Below are 20,067 nucleotides of genomic sequence, written 5' to 3'. Positions count from 1 at the left end.
GGAAGTGGCCCTTCCCAATGGGAAGGACCTGCCTGGCAGGAGGGGACCCGCTGATGGACACCCCTCCATCCTCAGCTGTCGTGGTGGGTGAGAGGGAAGGTTTGGCAGGACCTGGACCTCTGCTCTGTGTGTATGTGCCCAAGGGGCCAAGGTTCTGCATGGTCAAGGCTGGAGGGGGAATCTCCTGTATCTCAGAGCTGGGTGCCACCCTTACATTGTTATCTCCAACATACTTAAATAGGCACCACAGAGGACATCAGGAGAAACTGGCAGCTTGCCCTTGTGCTACTTACTCAGCCTACCCCATCTACGTGCTTTCTGCTGCAGAGACGAGAGTGTTTCCCCACACAAACCCCATGCCAAGGAAGAACACACCAGCCAGGAGTCTGCACACCAGTCTTGCAGGGTCTGTTTTTCTAGCAGGGTTTTTATTTGCAGGGCTGGGGCCCCCGTTTGACAATTCTCCGCAAGGTCGCTCCATTCGCCAAGTGCCTCTTCCTTGCGCTTTGATTTAAGTTCTTGCATGCTTCTTGTATTGATTTCTCTCAGAGGTGTTTTATGGGGAATAAGCACTCAAACCAGAAGGCCAAGACCTCCTGCCTTGCACACAGCATCGTAATGGATGAGCTCCTTCTCACACTCACTCCCTCACTCTCCCTCCCCTTCTCCTCGCTTCTCTCACCTTTTATTTAATCCACTTTCCAATGCACTGGGGTGAAGGATGGCAAATGCACAAACACGTGAGGTTTCTCTCCTCTGGATACTTAACTCGGGGAGCAAAGCAGGGAATGGCTTCAGGAGAGCTGCCTTTAGGTGTGAGTAGAAAGACTTTTCCCAGCTATCACCAGGAGCATCAGCTGCAAAAGTATCTCCCTGCTGTATTTGCACAGGCTGGCTGGGGCCAAACACATCCACATATCCCAGGGAAAGCTCTTCTGTCAGGTGCAAATCTTCTGACCTCCAAAGTGGAGACGTGCAGGGTCTCAGGGGATGCCTGACCTATCAAGGTTTCCAGCCCAGTGGTTTATCGGTGTCTGAGATGTGTGCTCTGAGTTTGCTGCATCCAGCACAGCTAGAGGTGACCTTGGCCTTCGTGATGTCCTAGTTAAACCCCAGACTTAGAGGAAACCTAAGGTAAGTCTCCATCATAAATAGCAACTTGTTGCAGGAAACAAAACCTCAGCAGACTCGAGGGTTGTTTTTTCCTGTATCATTAGAAAACTGTGATCCCCGTTGCTAGCATCACATTCCCCAAAATCCTGAAGATGGACTACTGAAATAATGACACTGTCATAAAAATGAGGAATCCAAAATAGCCATGCAATGTATTTTCATCTGATGAGGTAAGCCGAGCGAAGGAGTCAGGATCTGGAAGGCAGCCCTCTCTCTGTACACAGAAGGAATAGAAACATTATTATTGTTTTTCTCAGGGCACAGCAAAGCCTGTTTTTAAGTGAAACCCGAGCTTCCCATCTCATCACGTGCCTCCAGGAGCTAGAGCTTTCAGAAGACCAAATACTTTGAAACTCTGGATAAGACCATTAGAGTTGCTTAATTTCCTTTATGTCCATCTGTTTCAGTTCAGCTCAGTTGCTTCTGTCCCAGACAAGACATTTGGCTCTTCTAAATAAATCTTATAGCCCATTTGGATTAAAGACTTTCTGATGCAGCCTCTGAATATAATCCCTCTGATTTGCATCTCAAAGAAATTGAGTTAAAACCAAGTAAGAACCATACACAGAGTGCTTGGAATTACTCGGGTATGTGAACCACTCGCAAGGTCCCATATGGATAATGGTACTTTTGGTTTTAATTTATGATGAACTCCTGCGTTCCTACGGCTGTAGTCGCACCAGGCACACTCCTGGGCTTTCAAAGCAGCGAGGGTGAAAACATAATTAACTGGTTTTGCTGCTGTCCAAGCCTTGAGTCTTGCACCCAAGAAACAGAACGCTGCAAAGAAAGTGTGAGACACTTAAGTCTGGGGCAACAGATGCCACCACGGTGGCAGTGGAGGATGAGTGACAAATAACATCCGAGGTCAATCAGGCTTGATGGTATTCTGCTGATTAGCTCTTAATATTTTTCACATCAGCAGAGCTCTGCAAGTCTTTGCTCGGACATCGCAGGGTGCTGGTGAGCGATGGCTGGAGCGCGTTGACGATCCGCAGAGGCAGCATCACAGGGGTCTCTGTGGTGCTTGCCCAAAGCTGCTCAGCGTTGGAAACGTTATCTCTTGGGGTTTTTTTTGCAGGAGAGCCTGGGTCACGGGACACCGGGCTGCTATTCCTGGCAGTGACACAGCCACCTTCCTTCCCAGGCAAATGCTTTTACCCTTTCCGTGTCCCAGGGTACCTGTCTATGAAACATGCCTTGCGAAACAGTTGAAACATGCTCTGAGATTCCCCAGATAAGAGGCTCCGTTCGAGGGTTACTGCTGTCACCACCTTGGCAGCAGCCCAGGAGCTCCCTGGCTGCATTGCGTGCTGTGGCCGTCCCACCGAGTCTTCGTTTTTAAGAAGGTAGAGGCACTTGTGCTGGGAAAGTGTGGTAACAACCACCTCCCATTTTCTCATCTTACGAGCAGTAAAATCCTGAAAATGTAGATAATCAATTAAAAAAAAAAAACCAATTAAAAAGAGAAAGCCTTTCTCCACCAGCAGTGTTGCCCCTTGCATACCTGGTGTAGGGTTCAAGGGGGGTTCCCAAGCCAGCAGAGCCCATCGCAGCCTCCTTTATTAACATAATCACAGGAGGAATGGACACAGACACATTGGCAAACCCCCAAACATTCTCCCAAAGGCCCCAGTATTATTACCTCCACTGTACAATGGGAAACTGAGTCACAGAGCAGGTAGGTGGTTTGGATATCAGCCCTGTGGGTTACATCAGAGGAACGGAGCCACAGCATGCAGAGGGGTGCAGGCAGGAATCCCAGCTGCTTGGGCAAAGCAGACACCCACACTACTAATAATGATAATAATTAATTATAGGGGAGGAAGAAGGGACAGAGCAGAACTGCCCCAGCCTGAACCCTTACCCAGAAAAACCTCATTTTCTCTGGGTGAGAAGAGCCTTAGTTGTTTAACCACCGGAGAGCAAAGGGGCAGAGACAAGCTGGCCCCAGCACAGACCATCACTCCCTTCCCCTCTGCCACAGCCTCAGCTCCAGATAAAGCAGCTCCAGGGCCATTACAGAGCCATTAAAAGCCAAATTCATTTCCACAGCTGAAACCAACTCCCCGTAATACAGTATCTTCTGCAGCTGTGGTTCAGTGTGGCACCTGAGAGCTGTGGGGTTAATGACACAGGGCTGTCAGCAACCTTAATTATATTCCCATTTTTCCAGCCCCTGATTAGCTTTAGAGCTCATCTGGTGTCAGAAATTTTGTGCCTGAGCTTTGACAAAAGTGTTTCATTATTACTTAATAAATGGGCAAAAAGGGAGGGTTCGTCTTTAAGCTCTGGCTTGTAAAAGCTTCCTTTTCTATTTTTTTTTTTTAGTTATTTTTTCATTTAACCTCACAAAAGCTCTTTTACCTCAGCCGCTGTGGGCTGAGCCCCCTCCCAGTGCCCAGCCAGGACCCCCACATTGCTGTGACCCCCTCCAGGGGTCCCGGCTGGGTTCACCCTCCTGGCACCTCCAAAAACCCCATAAACCCGCTCTGTTCAGCAGGGAGCCTGCTGCTCCCCATCAGCTGGCGGCCAATTAATAAGAATCATTTATTACTGTTCTATCACCTCTGAAGTGGGCCAGGTGTTTGCAGGAAAAACAAAAATAAAAGGAGATTTAAAAATAATAATAATAGCAGCACAAGGTTTGAATCAAAAGCTCTGAAAGGCTTAAAATCTAAAGCAGAGCTTAGGTTCTTCTTGAGATTCAATTTCCTCCAGCCCTCAGTGAAGTTAATTAGCTTGAATATTAATAAAAATGGTGAGAAGGAGGCTGGTATCTTAACACAGCGAACCCCACGCTCCATCACAACCCTCTCTGTGACCGATGAGCCACCTGCAGCTCCCTGCAGTACCCAATGCCCAATTTTCCCCAAACCTTTGTGGTTCTCAACCTTTGTCTTTTTGCAGGAAATTCCCAGAGCGAAAGTTTGCCAGGGAATCACAAAACATTATACTTGTCCTTGGGACTTAAATAGCTGCCACTACCTAGATGGCTGGATGGGATATTTAAAACCAATGGGTGGCTCTTCGGCATCACAAGTTGGATGCTCTCATCCACCTGCAAAACCTCTCCTCTATTTATGGGCATCCACAGCAACATTTTCCCTGTTTTGTGGGGACAGAACCTGCCCAGAGGAGCCATCACGTGCGAGCGGGTTTATGGTGCAGGTTTGCTGCTGATTGCTCTCTGGGCTTGGCCATTTTCATGGTGCTTGGTCGCAATGAAGGACGCTCTCAATGACTTTAGCCTTGACCTGTGATCAGTCGGAAGCCACAGAAGTTTCCAGCAGCCTCAAGCATTTAATGTTTAACTTCTGTGGTAGCTTCTGGAAACTGATATAGTTTTGGCTTTGCAGAGATAAGTTGGCTCTGAGGAGCAGACTGCAAATCATTAGCAGGGTTGTTCTCACCCTAGCTTTTTGCTTTTTTAATTGCCAAGCAGAGCTGTATGAAACATTCATAGCAAAAACCTGCAACCACATGAAATTTGCCTCATTTGAGGCTTTGTTCCAGCAGCGGGTGATGGAAACCAGGCTGATATGAACAGAGCCACTTCCAGTGTCCCCAGTGGTGACAGGGCTGGAGTTTGGCTCGGAAGTCCGGAGATGGACAAGAAGCAACAATCACTTTTTATTAACAGCCTCAGTTCAGCAGAAAGCATCCAAGCAGGCAGGATGGGATATTTTTGGTACAGTCCTCACTGCTGTGTCCAGTGCTCTGCCTCTATCTGTCATGTTTGTCCCCTGTCACCATAGGCTGAGTGTGCTAAAACAGACTCCTCTCAAAGGGGACCACAGGGCTGGCTGGTGACTTCTGCGTGTCCAGCTTTTAACTCATTCCTGTGCCCAGGAATACCTGAAACCATTGAAAATAATCCATCTCCTTCCACTGCACCTGAAGAAAATACTGTTTGCTTTTGGGGGAAAACCATGTGGAGAAGAAATTAATGTCCTCAGCCTGGCAAGAAAAGCTGACGTGGTGTCTCACAATGTTCACTCCAAGGTGGCCAAACCCACAGCGGGTCCCTCTGAATGGGGAAGGACTTCGGTCCAGTTACCTCCCAACACAGCACTGGTAACGCCAGCCCTGCCACACCAAAGCCAGCCAGTCCCCATCTCATTGGCAGGGCTGGATAACAAAGGGCAAATACCAAGGTTGGCGGCAATGCCGCCACGCTGCTTGTTGCATCGAACCCACCCAGCCTAATAACAGTATTAATTACAGCACACGGCCCCTTCTTCCCACTGTAAATCTCCATGAGCAATAAACTGGAAGGGCCATAAAAGGGAGTTTACAATGAACCCACAAGGCGATACGCGTCTGAATCCTTGGCTTTGTTGCAGCTGGCAATAAAGCCGTCTTTTATTATAGCACATACCCTGCCCTCAAGATAACGTACAAGGCCCAGGACTCCTTGAAGAAATGATGCAAAGCCATTTGTTGCGTTTTGATTTGCTGCAAAGCCACGTGGAGGTGTGAAAGCGGAGGGATCCGGCTAACAGGCTCTAGTTGTTCCCTCGGTCCCAGTCTGATGCTGAATCACCATGGCGTGCAGCACTTCCGAGTAACAGCCGCTGTAATTTTACATCGTAAATGTTCCTCTGCCCTGCAGGAGGGGAAAACGCGAGTAAACATTTGAAAAAAGAAAGACAAAAAGTTTGAGGTTGATTAAGGAAAACAAGGAAATTTCTCATGTAGCAAGATGTTATAGTGGTGTGATGGGTGGGGGTTAATATTTAAGCTCCCATTTTTGTTTATGGTAGTCAGGAGGAGATAATACTGAATATCCCCAACATAGGGAAAGATCCATTGAGGGGCAGGAGGGCCAGGCCTGGAAGACATTTGTCAGCTTCAAAGTGCCAGGCAGGCTGGTTCAAAAAGAGAAAAGACAATCGATGAAAGATTGGTATTTGCAGCTTGTGTGACATGAGAGAACCAGCCAACCCAGCATACTGGTCCCAGTACAGCTCTCTGCTCTCCGCTTGCCTCCCCAGCGCTCAGCAAAGTTTGTTTTGCCGGAGGGCAAATGTCACTGCTGTTTAGCATCACTGGGCGGCACAGTGTTGACCCCCCAGCCCGCTCCTGGTCCCAGGCTGGGGCACATTCCAGCCCTACAAAAAGAACCTGAAGTCCTCAGGCTTGCAAGACCCTTTGGGAGGCAACAACACACTCATTAATTCAAGCTCAGTCGGAGGCTGCTGTAGACACTGGTATGAAATCATCGGTTTTATTTAGTTCAGTGGTTAGGTATGATTGTTCTGAACTGTGATTCAACCCTGTTCTCTTATATATCTCGCAGTGTTAAAAGTAACAAGTCTATCACCTCTGGAGCCATTTCTCTGTCATTCGTACCCTTGCTGGAGCTGCGGTGTTTAGCTGGAGGGCTTCATCTCTTTTAGACAGCCACCTGTCAATTATCTGTCTCCTCCATAAATAAAATAAATGGCTGGTGACTTTTTAATATCTATAAAAGGTACCTCTCCCTCTGTGTTTGCAGTAAAGCTGGTGGCACCGTGCTAGGAGGAGGCAAAGAGATCTTTCCAGAGAGCTTCGTACCTGGCTCCAGCGCTGTGGTTTGGACTGTTTTTCAAGTTGAAATTCAACTACACTGTGTCCATCACACTGCTGCCTTTGTGCTGGCTGGAGCTGCTATGAGACATATTTCCATTCTTGCTGTAAACACAGTTTTGGGGCTGTTGCTGGACCAGTGCCTGCCCGGTGCCTCCTGGATTCTGGCATCATTGATTTCTAGACATGAGGAAGAAATCTTTAACAGTGAGGGTGGTGAGAGCCTGGCCTAGGTTGGCCAGAGAGGTGGTGGATGCCCCATCCCTGGAGACATCCCAGGCCAGGCTGGACGGGGCTCTGAGCAACCTGAGCTGGTGAAGATGTCCCTGCTCATGGCAGGGGTGGCACTGGATGAGCTTTGAAGGTCCCTTCAACCCAAACTGTTCCATGATTCTATGTCCCAAAACAGGGGTAGGTTCCATCTGATTTCCGTAAGTAGCATAAATAGATACCTGGAATGTGAGCCTGGGGTTAAAAAAAGACACCATCCACCACCCAAGATGTGACCAGGGCACCTGGTTTTCACTGACTGTATTTTCTCCACTAGAAATGATGCAGGTTTGCTGTGAAAAATACCCTCTACCCCCAACGAGGGGATAAATCATCAAATACCATGAGGATGGAGAGAGGGTCAAGCACAAGGCAGAAGGGATCCTTAAACCCCCCTTTACAAGGAGACAAAGATGATCACTAAACAACTGCAGTTGCTCATTCAGTAGGAAGGGGGTTGTGTCCATAGTAAAGAGCAGCTCAGGTCCGTGCATTAACCTGACTGCAGCAGCCCCAGCGCCTTCGGGAACCTGCTCATCCCAGCCCGGGACACGTTCTCCTGTGCCCTGTCCCCAGTTAGAGTTTTTCCTGTTGGTTTTACACACGGGACACCCTCTCAAAGTCAAAGGGAGAAAACCAATGTGCTGGAAGCACCGAAGCACTGGGCCTGGCTTTTTAAAGACGAATATTCCGCAGAAAATTACTCACTGTTTTTTTGTGGCTCTTTTACAGAGACAGAAAAGAAACTGATGTAATAGGAGATATTAGCCAAGCCATCTGACTAATGCACCTCGCTCCTCGGTGACATCCAGCCCCTCTCCCCAGTGTCTCCAGCCGGTCCCAGCCTGGGCTCTGCTCCCATTGCCTGAGCGGGGCTTTGCGAGAAGCACCAAGACCAGCCCCAGTCCTTCCCCCTGGGCTGCCCCTTCCTTCTGCAGCTTCTGCTACCGAGAGTGCCCAGTAGCCAAGAGAGCCATAATAAACATTACTCATCCACATCCAGTACTTACCAGCGCCAGCTTCTATGAATCTTGCGTGACGCATATGTTTATCACCAGTGGGAGGAGTTTTAGATATAGATATACATATATATATATATATTTTTTTTTACTGCAGTGAGTGTCCCTGTTTCTGGGGACAGAGGAATTATTACCCACTGCCTTCATGGAATAATAAACAGCATGTATTGTACCCCGCATAAATTTAGCTTCTGATGAGCAAGGAATCTGGTGAGCAAGGAAATTGTTTCTCTCCTCTGTCTCTAATTGTATAGTTGAGCACTTATATTCACCCATAAGAGGATCACGAAAGGGACTGCTCGCTGAAAAGTGAGAGTAAGGCACACGTGCACGAACACAGACACATGCGCTCTTGCATATTGAGCTAGAAAAACACTGAACCTTTCTAAATCTGCCCAGCAATCCCGCGCTAATCTGCTCAGTCTCAGTCACAGATAGAACTCAGAGACAATAAATAAACTAACAGGAGTTAAATAAGTTCAGCTTCTTAACCTTTGGACAGATCAATCCCCACGTTATCTTGTTGCTCCCTTGTGTCTCTCCATCCCCCATGTCTTGTTCCCTTTTGCTCCCCCCTGCGCTGTTTGACAGTGGGGCAAACACAGTGATATGCAGCAGGTAGCTGGAAGCACAGGTGGAAGACTCAGACCTGTAAAATAGAAGAATAAATAAAAAAGTCACTAACCATTTCCTTTCTAAGACCGAAGTTCATGTGTGTATGTGCAGCAGTGGGCTTCGTTGCCTGTTGTGCCCCCCAAATCTCACACGACCATGTCTCTTCGGGAGGGCAGACACCCCCCCAGGGTACATGTGGTTAAAAATCTCAGGTTAAAAAGCACTGGCTGTGGTTCCTGCCGGTATTTCCCACTCTGACAGATGGGAATTAATAGCCCAGGTGGCTGGGAGTTGAGATCTGGAAGGTGCCTGGACCTGTGTGTGCTGGAAGGGAGTTGATCGTGTCTTCCTGCCCCTTGCCAGGACTCATTTGCTGCTACAAAACATGCTCATTGGGAAAGCAGGATGTGTCCAGGGGCATCTTAACGAGCCGCTACCCAGCAGACGCTGTGCTGGAAGGGGATGGTCCCATAGATCTGCACTGCTTGGTGCATCTCCTGGCGTCCATCCCCACCCCAGGTGGGAACAAGTCTTCCCTCCCACCTGGATTCTCAGTTCCCTCAAGAACGATGCATCTCCAGCCTTCCCGCTGCTGCTGCCATCCCAAGGAGCAGGGCAGCATCTTTCCAGGTCTTTTCCAAGGTGGTCAGTACACACAGCCACCAGCTTCCTTTCCTGAAGTCCAGGGAGGGCTGTTTTCTCTGAGCTGGGAAAAAGAAGCTTCTTTCCAGACCCCCGCCCCCAGAAGATGAGTCGGAGGAAAACAGCAGTGATGCACAACTGAAAAACATTGAATTGTTCGAGCAAGTTCAAAGCCGAGCCAGTCTGGAGACATCTGCGCACCACATGCTGGGCTCAGTGGAACACCAATAGATCTTCCCAGGCTGGCACCAACATGAGGGAGCCCCAGTGCTGCTCAACCCAACTGGGAAAGCTCCCAGTGCTTCTGTTCCTGAGGTGGCTGAAGGGACTCCATGGAAAGGAGAGTTAAGACACAAGTAAGGCAAGAAAAACAGCTTTGGGGAAAACGTTAAGCCATCCAAGTTATCTTCATTTTGGATATGGTTATTGCTCCGGTTACCAGAATGTAGTGTCCATTAAAAGGTGTGTTTTCGGATTGAAACCCAGATTTTCCAAATTGTTAGGATAAATATGATGGAAACCTTTATAAAATTGGAAGGCAACTATGAATTGAAATGGCAGAGAAAAATGGAGGCAAGAGTCCAATTTTATTTCCGGAGAAAAGGCCATTTTTTCAATAAAAATAAAAGAACCTTCCCAGGTGAAAAATGTCAATCCCCTTTAACAGAGATCAATAATGCGATACAATCAGTCTGCTCATGCCGGCTGCCACTGATCTATTGCTGTTTGCAAAAGGCTTTCATTCTGCCTGTCTTTACTATTTAGCTAATAGTAAAAAACTTCATAGTGTTAAAAAGAAAGCTGAGTAAACAACCCAGAATCAAAGGTCCAGGAGCTCTGCACACGAACGGCCTCGGGATCCTGTGTGCTGGGGGAAGAGATGCCAACCAGAAGCAGTAAAATCCCATCTTACCTGAGCTCAACAAGAGCTTTGCCATTAATTCAAACAGGGGCAGGATTTTACCCACTGTATTTTTCTGAATTTCCATGTCAACCTCACTGAAAATTGCGGTTGAGAAAATGCTATGCATGGAGCAAAGTAGTTCTAGGAACCTTTTAGGGGTCCATATTTAACAAGTACAGATACCCCTTTGGGAAAACACAGCCAAATGTCAATGAGACAGGTGGAATCATCCACCAACAAGACCTTCTGCAGGCTGGGATGATGGATGTGCCATTGATGGGTCACTTTGCCAGGAGCCTCCGCACAGGCAGGGTGCTGCACTTCATCCCTGGTGCTCAATGAACACCATCTAAAGCTGAAAAGAGCTCCTGGCCTTCAGGTACGGGGATTTAAATAAATCAAAATAGATTCTCAATGGCTGAAGTATCATCCACTTTCTGGAGATGCGAATAGAAGCGAATAGGGGGGTTAGGGCTGGCCCAGGAGCAGAGGTGTGAGAATGGAGCCCCATTTCTCCAGCTGTGCTGCCTCTGCTCTACGGGAGGAGTTTTGCGCAGAACGAACCCAGATTGTCAGAGCAGGCGGTTTGCAGAAGCGCTTCAGTGCCTTGGGACTCCCATGGGGATGCTCGAGACCAGACTTTCCTAAAGTGCTCTGCGTACACCTAATACGCTGCTTTTTGGAAACTCTGACACACAGCAGATCTCTCTAGACACTGCTGCCTCATCTATGTACGGCTGACTCATATATATATATATATGACAGGTTTAACCTACTTCCCTTTCTTCCTCCCCTCTCTCCCACCCCAAGTTTTGCATGTCTGAAGCTGTTTCAGATAAAAGATACCAAAAAATGAAAATGCATTTGGGATGTCTGGGAACTAAAAAGTCAGACTGCGAGAAAACCAGACAGGGTTAGAGACCAAAAATCCCTGTCTCCTGCCAGAAATCTCAACCCGCTGCTGACTTCAGGTTCTGAGGCTCCGTGTGCTCAGCAGCAGCCGTCGCCGGGGCTATTTCCAAAGTGTATTCCATCAGCGGTAATGGGTCTTTCCTCATAAGCTGTGTTTTCATAGTAAATCTTCAGTCTTACATTGCATTACAGAGTTCAGCTGCCGCTAATCCTTAAAAACAATTCATTTCCAACTGCAAAGTGCAATAAAGAAAGGATAATCACTATTAATATTAGTTATTGTTATTGATTTCAGCTTTAAAGAATTGATTTTCAGTCCTGCCTGCATTTATGGGTCTCTTTGCTGAAGATGCATATACAGGGCCCACCACTATTTTTAGATCCTTGTCCCAGCTCCTGCTGCAGCCGTGGGAGGAAGAGGATGGAGGAGGCAGAGGAGGGACCTCGGCGGGGAGATTCTGCTGGGGGGAGGTGGGCACATCCACGTGCCTTTGCTCCTCTCCAGGGATGCTCATCACCCACTGGAGCAGCTTTGGGCAGCTGCATGGTTTGGGTTCCTTCACCACGGAGCAGCCCTGAGCATCCAGCCCCAAACTGCCCCATCCCTCACCTACAATATCATTGGGTCTTCCCCATCCTCAGTGAGCTGGAAATTCAGCTTTAACCTCTGCTTTATTTGGAGCTCTCCAGCCTGGCATCTCCTCCCCATTCCGCCTGTAGTTCGCTTGCTAAATATAACACTGAAATATTAAAAGAATGGTCTTAGCACAGGTGAGCTGCTCGTGTTCAAGGGGCTCATCCCCCCGCAGATTCAGGGCGAATCTGCATGAATGCCCCAAAAAGCTCAGGGAAGGAATGCGGGTGGGCAGGTGGGAAATGTTGTGCCTCTTGTGGTCCAAGCGGTGGGGGAAGGATGCTGAGGCGAAAAAGAGAAAGGTTTCACTTCCCTCTTTTCAAGACAAAAAGGGGGTTGGGTTTTTTGAAACAATTTATTGCTTCAAAAGTCACTGAAGTTTTGTTCCAAGGGCATCAATGTTAAGAGCCCCAAAAGCAGAAGGAAGGGGGTTCGTGTTGTTTTGTTTTGTTTTTTAAGCTGGCAAAATGTTTCCGTGGGCTTGAAATGAAAAGGTTTCCAACACATTGCTTGGGGAGAAGTTTTGGAACTTGTTTCCATTCCAGTCAACATGCAGTAAATGCTTCGTCTTCCCAACTGTTTGGAAATGGCAGCATATGAAAAAGAAATCCGTACGTAGCTGTATTTTCTTTGAGCTTTAAAAAGTCTCCCTCCAGATATTTTGAATATAATCTGGTGAGGATGTGGGAATGAAACTGGGATAAAAGAACTCAGCCAAGACTGGAAAATAATTAAATGAGCGTTTAACCAAGATCATTATTTTCCACAATTTTTATTTCTACGTTAGATTGGATACAATGGTCTGGAATATTGTTCCACGCTATTACTGCGCTATAAATTATTTGAGCAAAGCACAGCAAGGCATCATAATGTAATATATTTTTATGGTGCCATAAAGTAATTACGCACCAGACAACAAAATCCTACAGAAGTGACATATTTTATGCTTAAATTATAATTACATTAGAAGTGTCTCTTCCATTCGATGTTTATGGTGTGCACACGCTGCTGTCGGTCTCCCTGCAAACAAAGACAATCTTCGCATTGAAAACAGAGCTGGGCGAGGGAGATGCAGCTAAGAAATAGTCCTTGAGTTTTAGCACTTTCAGAATGTTTCTGACAATCTTTGTTACCCATCAGTAGCCAAGCTCAGGGTAACGTGGCTACTTCTTGGATTGGATTTTTCTGCTGCCCGGTTGAGCCTGTAGATATGGTCCCACCTAGGAAAAGCAAAGCAATGTAATGGTGTCCCACGAGTTGGGCTGGGCTTTTTTTCCCTTTATTTTTGCCTCTCCTGGACATGAGGAATGGGTAAATTACATTAACATTTGCAGTCCTGCAGCCTCAGCTGCAAGGAAACAAAACAGCCTCTCTCTATTCGACCTCAAGCCATCTTCTTCCAATACGATTTTTTTACTAATTTTGCAATGTTTTGGGGACTAATTAAATCCAGAAGATAGGCTAACATCCTAAAATTTGCACTTGAAGCCAAGCGTGCTTGATCTTTAGTGGGAAGAGGCTGGAGCTGTGGATTTTTTGCCTTGAAGCCAGAGGGGCTGCAGCCCACAGGAGAGGTTTTGCTCCTCTCCAAACGGGGCAAAGGGATTTTTCTTAGTGGTTGGTGTCTGGTTTGGGTTAAAACTGACTGAGAAGCTGAGGGCAGCAATGCAGAGAGGGGTGGTTTATCCAGGGAAGCTGTAGGAGTGAAAGGAGCAATGAGGCCATGGTGGCCCCATGGTCGTCCTACTGCCAGGACTCACTGGTGGGAGCAGCCTAGAGGGTGGGCAAGCAGCATCTCTGCGGTGAGGACATGCGGGAGCAAATCTCGACCTCAGGAGGGCTCGCCATGTGCAAAGCAGTCATTTCTGGCAAGGGGATAATGGCTTGAGTCTGCAAGGAAATGGCTTCTGTGGTTTCAGCCCAGCTTTTCCTGGAAAGTGCCCAGCTCCCACCTCTTGGCTCTGCTCCTCCTGCACTGGGTGACTCATGCGCGCACACAGACTCCAATAGGTGCGTGTTCACAGCCTTTAGAGAAGGTGACATCTTCCTGGAAGTGTGACAAGGATCGTAACGGGCAACACAGCAAGGGATGATGGTGAGGAGGGAGGAGGGAGAACCGGGCTCCTGTGTCTGCCATGCCTGGCTTTGTTTCCTGCATGTCATGGGGCCTTTAGAAGTTACTTTGCTGCCATGTGCCTCAGTTTCCCCATCCAGGTGGGAGCTACGCTTGAGGGGAAGGAGTACACGGCCAGGCCTGAGACCTTAACATTGTGCAAACACTGCCACACTCAGGAATGGTGTGAAGATACATGAAGTCCCCTTCCAAAGGCGTCAAACCCTACGTTATAAATGAGGGCAGCGAAAACAACGTTTTGTGAAGAATGCATTTGTCTGTCTCTATTTTTCTCTCTACCCCACACACCATCTATCTATCTGTCTATTTATCTATTTATTTGTCTATCCATCTCTGCATCTCCTGCTTGTGAAATGGCCGTGCTCTTCCAGAGCTGACAACGCTTTGGAACAAATCCATACTATGATAGTTGGTGTTTTGCGAGAGAAAGGTCACTCAAGCTATTTGTATGACAGAGCCTAAGCCAACTCAATATCCTTCCTGTCTTGACATCCTTTTTCAGGCTGGACTCCTTTCTGGAAGCACACAGAGGAAAAGCACAGAACAATCACTAGAAATATCTACCTTTACTTCCCCCTCCTGTGCCGTATCCTTCCATGGCCCATCGACCAGGGGGTTATACTTGCCGGCCTCTATGCTGAAAGAAGAAGAAACGGCTCTTAAATGATCTGCACACGTTGCAGCTCTCTGGGTTAGTCAATAAACTGCAATGTCTCCCAGTGTCCAGGTGCACTGGAGTTGGCATCGAATTCTCGGGAACTTAGGCTGAGAGCAAGATCAGTGATGCTGCAGGAGGTGGGAGAGGGCAGGGGTTAAATTCAGGCCCTGGAGGGCTAAAATATTCCAAACATAAGGCGGATGTGGCACTTCCCAGACTGCATGTAAATCAGAGACACATGGTCCCTCAGTATGGCAGCACATGTGCACTGTTTATTTGGAGGATCCACATTGTCTTCTTTTTTTCTGTTTCAGCCCACCAGGACTGAAAGGAGTTTGCTGCAGCTCTGCATGGCATTATAATGTGGGGTTTCTCCCCATCGAGGATTGATGGTATGAAAGCTACCTTCAATTTTTCGACCGAAAGGACCCGATAGTGCCCTTTTGAAATGAGCTCCAGATCCCCCACCAGCCCTGGAGCTTTCTCTCCCTCTGAACTCTGCCAGGAGCAACTCAACATCAGGAAACTATTCGAGGGACTGTTCCACATTAGCCACAATCCAATTATGAGCTGCAGCCTGATGATGTCTTCCCAAGATGTGATGATGGTGTCAGTGGCACTGGGCAGGTTGGAGGTGACCGGCCTGGTTCGTGAGCCGCACGGGAAGGGACACACACCAAGGTCCGTGGCTCTGGCTGTTTGCACAAGCCACGGTTTGCATCATCTTGCTGGCAGCAGTGTCCCTGGGGTGAAGTCCGGTGCTACGCTTTCAGCGAGCAAAGGGCACCATGGAGTGCTTTAAGCAGCCAGAGAATCAAACAAGGACAGACGTCCAGGAAGGAGAGATGTCCAGGGAGGACAGACTTACATGACCAGGGTGGTGAAAGGGCTCTCATGCACTGGACACGGGTGTCTCTCTGAAAAGCTCCACGGTGCAGCGGCATGCAGGGCTGGGTGCATGGCTGCTCTAGTTTCTCTCTTGGGTGTGTTCTCCAGGTATTTTGCAAGCAGATACTCTCTGCTGGCTTGAGCCAGCCCTGGCTTCACGCCGGGACCTGCAGCTGTGGTCAACGCGGTGCTGAGCCACCACTAACACACCCTGAGATGCTGAGCATCTGCCCCCACACAGCCCCAGAAGCTCAGCTGGGCACCTCGCCCACCGCAGCTCCTACTCCCATGCTCCATATCCCCCTGGAACCTTTTTTGCCCAGTTGCAATTTAGCTCTTGCTGAAATTGTCCCCTCTGCTCAGCACCCAGCCCAGTGATGGGGCAGGCAGGGACCACGACATGGATGGTAGCCATCTGTAAGTGGGATTTGGGGGCTGGAGGAAGGTTCTGTCATTCTGCCTTGCATCTTTCCTCTGAGTTTTGCATTGGTAAGGCAGGAAAACAACACTGCAGGCAGCGCATTTCTGCAGGGTTATTAGTCTGCTCAGCTGGTTACAGTCACTTGGCCTCCAAACCTCCAGCATTACAGCAGCACTGGAGGCATGCAATAATATGTCAGGAGTGCAACGTCTGCCATATCGCCCTGGAAGCATATATTTTTGATTAGTGTCTACCACACAGCCAGAGCAGAGAGTGAGGATTGGCCTAACTCTGTGTCAAAGTGGCCTTGTGTCACGCAGGATAGGCTGGGTCAGGTCACTTGCAGAGCCATTAGCCAGACATGAGCAGTCCAGTGATGCATTAGAATCTACGCTTAAGCTTTCTTGGTTTTCCTTCCTTTCCCATGCCCCCAGCCTAGCTGAGCCGATGGCAGGCATGAAAAAGGTGATTGAGATGCTGGGGATGAAATCTGATGTCTCCTGGCATGGGAGCACTGTGTCCCCAGTACCCAGACCACCCTGACCCACCTCTGCCCTGTGACACTGGAGGCTGCTGGGCTGCCTGGTGAGGTTTGGTACCCAGTCATGCACAAGCATCCTCCTCCAGTGGAAGGAGAAGGACACAAAGCCTCAATCACCAAGGCCAAAAATGGACCCATGTCTGGCAGCTGATTCCCACCAGGCCCAGAGGGGCAAAGGGACTGGGTTAACTGGTCCACTTAACAGATGATGCCAGGCAGGTCACACTGGGTTGAGTACCGGCAGCAAAAGCCACTCTATAAAGTATGCAAAAAAAATTATTTGCAACCAGCTGTTTTCTCCCTGTTGAACCCAGGACTGATAGAAAAGGACCCACTCAGAGCAACCCCCACTGCATTTTTTGGCTCTGTGGTGCTCGTGCCCATCCCACAGCCCAAGCCCACAGGCAAACCCAGGGAGGCTGGAGCCGTCGGGGCTTGCCCAGCTGGAGGGGCTGTTTCTGAACCCACTCACAGCATCGCGCTGCGGGAAAAACAGCCCAGGAGGGCTGGGATGGAGAGAGCTGGGGGAGGCAAGAAAACAAAAACAGAAACAGAGCTCGGAGGGAGGGAGGGGGTCCTGGGTTTTCATCCCCAGGTGAGGCAGGGTGAGGAGGAGGAATTCTTTCCTCTGTATTCACTGGGACCTGATCCACTGAACCCCAAGGGGGCTGCCCTCACGCTGGAGAGCACAGGCTCAGCGGCTGCAGCACATCCCATTGATCCCAGTTCAAAATGCAGCAGCTTTGGGGGGAGAACAGCAGGGAGGTGGGGAGAAGGTAGCGGGGGGGTCCCCACTCTGCACCCCACCGCATCCCGGGGAGCTCTGCAAACTCGCCTACCCAGCCCAGCAGCAGTGAAATCAGGCGACCGCGTACCACGAAACCTGGCAGCGGCACACTCGATGCTTTCCTCCCACTCAAGACAAATCAGCCTTTATCTCCCAGCTAAGTGGGCAAGAGGCGCCTCTTCCGACGATGACTGTGCTGGCTGCCGGGAGCTGGGAGCCACGGGCAGGACCCACAATGGCTCTTTGTAATGGGTTTGGAGGAAGCTGCAAGCCCGGGGAAGCAGAACAGGTTTGGCTTAGAGGCTGAGCAAAGACCAAAATCCTCCCAGAAACAATTAACAGGGGATCCGAGTGTAAGGAAATCCCCAGCTCCCTGTGGTCTCTCTAATTTGGATGTGAGGACAGCCTCGTCTGCGAAGACACAGGTAAATGAGCGAGAACTGTTCAGTGAGTGTTCCCGGGGACGTTTGCAGGTGGCAGATCTGTTGATTGAAAGTCCTGCCAGCACGGCTGTTCAGCTTCCTATAGCAACACAAAAACACGTTGTGGGGAAGGACTAACCTCTTAATTTGGAGCTGGAAAAGATCACACTTTGCTTTCGATGGCTTGGAAGCATATTGATCTGACTGTCATGGTCCCAGGCTGTCGTGCTATGTCAAAGCAAGATGTTTTGATAAGGCTGAAGCAAAGGAAATGTTGAATTTTCCCTTCAGAAAAAGAATTCCCAGGACTGCGATTTTTATCAAGAGAGAGAGACTGCCCTGCCTCAGCCTTTCCCACAGGACAGGGATATTTTCTTCTCTTTTCCAAGCCCTCGTCCTCAAGACCTTACTTCTGAAATTCTGGATTTAGCCTTCCCAGAGGGATCAGGTTTATTCATAACTAGGGATGCCACAAGGCCTTTTTACTAAGTATTGTGATTATAATTGAAATGTCCACAGAATCAGGACTCCAGAGAGATTAGAGACAGAAGATGAGCACCAATTGCCTCAGGACCCTTGAGGAAATTAGGAGATCTGGCACACATGGATAAACCATGAGAGCCCTCATTAGTGCTACTCTGCATCACGATTATGACTGTAATACCAAACCAGAGCTCCCACAGGGAGGCCATACATGAGCATCAAAAAACCCAGTGGTGAACGGAGAAACATCTCCCACCTGCTGCCGTTAAAGGCTTTTTCTCCTGTGAGTGCAGAAATACAGACTCACAGACTGAGTCCAGTCACTGCAGCTCGGCAGCTTTAGCGAACGCACACATCTTGAGTCACAAGACATCTTTCTATTTCTATTTTCTGTTTCTTCGCAGGCCAGTTTGTATTGGTGGGAGATTTTGTCACGCACGGTCTTTAGCAGATGTCTGCGTTGAGGCATTTCACGGCCGTGCCGCCCACATCTCCTGCTGTGCTGGAGGTTTCCAGCTCATCCGTGTGCGTGCAGGAGCGATGGAGCAGGAGGATGCTCTCAGCCACGGCCAAGGCTCGCTCGGGCTGGTGCCACGCTCCAAGGACAGGCTCTGAAGCGTGGCATCTCCTGATGGAAACCCAAAGCAGTCTGTTCCCAGAAAACGCCTGCCTGTTTCAGCTTCAGCCCCCACATTTTGATCATTCAATCACCCACCTTGCTACTGGGTCCCCTTTCCACCTGCCTGTAATGTATCTGGCATTGGGATGACCTCAGGTATAAATCAGAATTGGGATATCTGTCTCCTGTTTGTAACCCACTCACAGCCCAGAAACGGGTCTGAACTTTGCTCATGGCATCAGGTCTACCACTGAATCCTAAGAGGTTTTGTGGCCTTTTTCAATCCCGTGTTCAGATCTACAACACAACGTGCAATGGTTGACCTAAATGATCGTGAAGGGCTTAGAAATATTTGGACACAAGCAACGCCCCAGCAATGCCAAGAACTAACTTCACTCTGAAATCTGCAAAACCTACTTCTGCGTGACTCCTGCCAAGAGAGCAATAATCCCATCTGTAGAGCCAGGGCCAAGCCAGCCCAAGCCAGGGAAGCGATGGCCCTGTTTTGTTTCAGAGCAGCAAGAAGGTCTTGCATTAAAGAAGCAGATTTCAAAATGAATATACTCAGAAAAAAAAAAGAAAATAATATACCATCACAGGAACCCACTGGTCAGAGCAGGTGAAATTTGCCCAAGTGGCTGCGCAAAAGGGGCGAGGTGCCAAAATGGGGAAAGATTTAAGGTTAGTTCTTTAGAAACTGAGGATTTGTAAGTGATCCTCAGTAAAAGCAACACAGGCTTCTGTGTGTGCTGCCTCCATTCTCAGCAGGGAAAAGAAAAAGGATGCAGTAAATTAAGGTTTTGTTTTAAACCTTACCTCCTGGCTCTTTCGCTCCTTGTTCAATAGTTGTGTTCCTGATTTACACCGTTTCGGACATAGCCTTTCTCTTGGAAATGGATCTCGAGCAGCTCTTCCAGATACCCAGGTGGATCAGATCTCCCAACAAGAACAAAGCCCCTCTTTCCAGAGCTGAAGTGCAAACATGAGGCTGGGACTTGGAAATTGGTCTGGGGTTGGGTTGTGAAATATTTGCATGACTGGTACATGGGGCTTATTCCCTGGTCCCTGTCTGGCTCCTGCCTGGAAATGAGCTGGATCCATGCACACAGAAACTGCTCAGTCCTCCTCTGGCAGCTTTCCCAACACAAAGAAAAGGATAAAAAAAGGAGAAAAATATTATTTTTAAAACAGTCTGAGAGGCAAGAGCTGTGCTGAGATCAGGTTAAATACATATTTCAGGCTCAATTCTCCTCCCTCCCCCAAGAACCAGCAGAAGGGCCCCCGCTTTGGTAGTCAACACAGTACAGAGGGAGAATTACCCTAACATGCGAACACATTCATTTCAGAGACCTCCTCTTGCTTCCTTCCACAGCT

The 20,067-nt window shown here is 48.7% G+C and overlaps 1 long non-coding RNA gene across 2 annotated transcripts; it reads right to left on the bottom strand.

The window, feature by feature from the left end:
• Nucleotides 1-5,542: 5,542 nt before the first annotated feature.
• LOC139829524 (uncharacterized) lies at nt 5,543-19,697 on the bottom strand. 2 transcript variants are annotated; one of them, XR_011742033.1, is made up of 4 exons: nt 19,510-19,697; nt 14,439-14,511; nt 8,526-8,682; nt 5,543-5,782 (listed from the first exon to the last, which is right to left on the bottom strand). It is a non-coding gene; the product is annotated as an uncharacterized lncRNA (long non-coding RNA). The 2 variants fall into 2 exon arrangements; XR_011742032.1 differs by lacking the exons at nt 5,543-5,782; nt 8,526-8,682 and adding an exon at nt 12,542-12,960.
• Between the last annotated feature and the right edge of the window lie 370 nt (nt 19,698-20,067).

The sequence above is a fragment of the Patagioenas fasciata genome, chromosome 20 (genome assembly GCF_037038585.1).
Source record: "Patagioenas fasciata isolate bPatFas1 chromosome 20, bPatFas1.hap1, whole genome shotgun sequence".
Lineage (NCBI taxonomy): Eukaryota > Metazoa > Chordata > Aves > Columbiformes > Columbidae > Patagioenas > Patagioenas fasciata.
This window is presented reverse-complemented; position numbering and strand designations above follow the sequence as displayed.